We start from the raw sequence: 4,078 nt of genomic DNA, 5'->3' as shown, positions 1-4,078 counted from the left end.
CAAGTACCAAGGAGCTCTACATCTGTCACTACTAAGGATCCAGAGCTAATGAAGCTGGAAAGTGACCATGACATCCAGCAACAACTGGTTGTCTGAACTGAGCATCATGCTGGTAATACCCTACAATAGATTGGTATCTGTGTTGCTGTTCATTTTTGTTCAGGCATATCATGCGTTTTACTATGAAGTGTCAAAGAGGCCCTAGTGTCCCAGTGGGGCACAACACTCCCAAGAATCTGAAGGAAGAGATTGACATCTGACTATCCAAGGGCCAGGATGTAAAGTATGAACCCCAGTTTCTTTAAGAGGATAATGCCAGACTTTTGCAGCTTCAGACATCAGGAAATCAACATTGTTACAACTACCTCCACAGGATGGAAGCACTGGATGCCATTCATGCGTCTGAGATCTTATTCCATTCAGAAGGTCAGTGTCCTCATTCCCTGATGGACAATAACTTCCTCTCCTATCTTCAAAACACAAGTACCCCTTTCGAGGGTGTCCACAAATTCTCATTGACACCCTACTAGATAGCAATGAGACAGTTCAATATGGAATTGGTGTCTTTGGCCATTCTGAATATTTACACTATCAGGAAGTACTAAGTGAACCAGCTGCCTCTGTCAAATCTGTGGTGGGAGTTCCCAGTGGCAGTACAAGTTGGCAGCTAAGTATCTAGCACAGTCTCCTAAAGTTTCCTCCCCAACTCAGATCACCTATCTGCCCTCCATGCCCTCCAGCCAGAAGAGTAAAGGAGCCAATCACTTCCTAGAGCTGAGGAGTTTTAACAATAAACACAAAACTCTAGGGAGCACCCTCTGATTGAATTTGGAAATATCCAAAGGCAACATGGCTCTAGTAGGAGAATCCAGTCTCAGTACCCAGGGATTTTTCCAGGGCAGGAAACACAGCAGCACTGGACAGCATTAATATCATTATACCCAGAATTCTTGAAATGTGCCTTCCTTAGCTTATCCCTCCAGTCTGTCGAAGAACTAAAGTTCCATGAGGTCATCTTTCCCTCTCCAATAGCATTTTTATGGAGTTGAATCCACATATTTTTTCCTCTGCCCATGTCATTTCTTCCTTACCTCAACTTGTTTTCAATCACGGCTGTTTTTTACCCTCTCCCAAAGTCAGATTTATCCAAATAGGTTAGTTGAGGTGAGGAAGGGGGAATTTATGATGTTAGAAATGGAAGCCACACAGAGGTCCTATCTTATCCACTTGGATGGGGACTATAACCCACAGACATGTCATTTAAAGTTGTAGAGTGAAAACAGAAGGAAACTAGGATGTTGCACTTATTGTGCAACTGTTATTAAGGCCTGTTATGATTTGTGTTGTGTTAGTGTACTGCCTTGCCCTTTTCTTCACATATTATGGATCAAGATGTGACTGAGGGGAACTGTGTGATATATATGGCACTTAATTCCATATCTCCTGAATAAGTCACTGCACTGATCTGACTTTACAAACTGATTTTTAAAATTAAAAAAAAAACTGTAAAAAAAAGAATTCAGTTGTAAATCCATAGGGAGTTCCCTGATGGCTTGTTCAATTTCGTTTTCTGAGATGGGGTTATTTAAGTATTTTACTTCCTCTTCTGTTAATCTCAGTCTGTTAATCTCAGTAATCTATATTCTTGAAAATATTCACCCATTTCATTAAGATTGTCAAATTTATTGGCATGCAGTTGGCCAAAATAGTTTCTAATTATTGTTTTTAATTGTCTCTTCATTGAATAATCTATTTTAGAGAAAGAATTTTCTTTTATTGTCTTTTTCACAAAATCAACTTTTAGTTTTATTTATTAGTTCAATAGTTTTCTTAATTTCTGTTTTATTATTCTCTCCTTTGGTTTTCAGTATTTCTAATTTGGCATTTGATTGAGAATTTTTAATTTGTTTTTTTTTTCTGGGTTTTTCAGTTGCATGACCAATTCATTGATCTCCTCCTCTTTATTTTATTCATGTAAGCCTTCAGAAGTATAAAACTTCCCCTAAGAACCACTTTCACTGCATTCTATAAATTTTGGTATGTTGTCTCATTATTGTCATTCCCTTGAAAGAAGGTATTGATTGGTTCTATGATTTGTTGTTTGACCCACTCATACTTTAGGGTTAAATTATTTAGTTTCCAATTAAATTTTAGTCTATCTTTCCATGGCCTTTATTACACATAATTTTATTGCATCATGATATGAAATGAATGCATTTAATATTTCTGTCTTTCTGGATTGGATTGTGAAGTTTTTATACCCAATCACATGGTCAATTTTTGTTTATGTGCCATGTTCTACTAAGAAAAAGGTATATCCCTTTCTCTCATTCACTTTTCTCCAGAGGTCTACAATATCTACCTTTTCTAAAATTCTGTTCACCTCCTTAACTTTTTTCTTATTTATTTTGAGGTTAGATTCATCAAGTTCAGAGAAGGGGAGGTTGAGGTCCCCCACTAGTATTATTTTACTGTCTATTTCTTACTGTAACTCCCTTAACTTCTCCAAGAATTTGGATATTATACGACTTGGTGCATGTATTTGTAATATTACTTCATTGTCAATGGTGCCTTTTAGCAGGACATAGTGTTCTTCCTTATCTCTTTTAATTAGATCTATTTTTGTTTTTGCTTTGTCTGAGATTAGGATCACTACCTCTGCTTTTTTTTTTACTTCAGCTGAAGCATAATATATTCTTCTCCAGCATTTTACCTTTACCTTGTGTATATCCCCCTGTTTAAAATGTGTTTCTTGTACACAACATATTACAGGATTATGGTTTTTAATCCATCCTGATATCCATTTCCTTCCTATGGGAGACTTAATTCCATTCACATTCACAGTTATGATTACTATATGTGTCTTTCTCTCCATCCTATTCTTCCCCCGCTTCATTTATGTTTTTACTTCTCCATTCTCACTTTCTCTCCTTGGAAGAGTTTTGATTTCTACCACCATCTCCCTCAATCTTCCCTCCATTCTATCAGCTGCCCTCCCTCTTCTTTCTCTTTTCTCCTCCTACTACCTCTAGGATATACCTGACTGAGTATGTTATTCCCTCCTTGAACCAAATCCAATGAGAGTAAAGTTCAAACAATGCTCATCTCCCCCCTTTCTTTCCCTCTGCTATAGTATGTTTTTGTGCTTCATCAAGTGATGTAATTTACCCCTATATCTTCCTTTCCTCTTCCATTACAATTCCTTTTCACTACTTAATTAGATTTTTTATCATCACATCAGTTAATTTATAACCACACCCTCTGTCTATGTATATCCCTTTTAAATTTTTTAAGCAATTAGGTTTAAGTAACTTGCTCAAGATTACATGGCCAGTTTTTTTGTGTGGGTATTAAGTATCTGAGGCCATAACCGACTCCAGGGCTGGCACTCTTACTCCCTGTGCCACCTAGCCACCCATCCCTTTTGAATTTCATAATAAAGATATAGTTCTTAAGTTTTAAAAGTATCATCTTCCCATGTAGCAATATAAAAATTTTCCCTTATTGAATAACATGGTTATTTACTTTTGTTTACCTTTTTATGCCTCTCTTGAATCTTGTATTTGAAGATATTATTTCCTTTTTTTTAAGTTACCATGCTTTATTCAATTTAGAGAGGAAAGCCATACACTACATTTAAATGAAAATAATTTTATATTAAAATATAAATGCATAAATGTATTACTAAGCTAGATATCTGCACTGATTCTGGAGCCCAAAGGCACTATGTAACATATAATTATTTTATAGATTACAAAAAAGGGAGAATAAGGCAGCTCTGTCAATAAAATTTAGCTCATTACTCAGACCATCTCTGCAAATCTTGTTTGATCAGAGTTGCAATTAGTGTGAGGAAAATGAGGTTTGGACCCAGGACATTAATATCTAGGAGAGCATGACCTCTTTCCCAGTACAGACTATCGTTCCTGTGATGCACCTCTTAGTCTGAAATAGTGCTACTACAACATGATTCTCTCACTGGGTTGGCTGTATCCCAGGCCCACTTTCTTCCCAAGACTAGGGGGAAAAGGAACAGACTGAATTTGTGGTTAGATGGTCCCCTACACCACCACTGCCA

General features: G+C 36.7%; 1 pseudogene; it reads left to right on the top strand.

Annotated features, from left to right (window-relative positions):
- Positions 1-67: 67 nt before the first annotated feature.
- On the top strand, positions 68-822 carry LOC138164025 (protein C1orf43 homolog pseudogene; annotated as a pseudogene).
- The last annotated feature ends 3,256 nt before the right edge of the window (positions 823-4,078 follow it).

Source organism: Petaurus breviceps, unplaced genomic scaffold (genome assembly GCF_028583685.1).
Source record: "Petaurus breviceps papuanus isolate PSGF00001 unplaced genomic scaffold, PetGlider_PUasm1.0 189, whole genome shotgun sequence".
Taxonomy (NCBI): domain Eukaryota; kingdom Metazoa; phylum Chordata; class Mammalia; order Diprotodontia; family Petauridae; genus Petaurus; species Petaurus breviceps.
The sequence above is the reverse complement of the archived record's forward strand: the minus strand, read 5'-3'. Positions and strand labels throughout refer to the sequence as shown.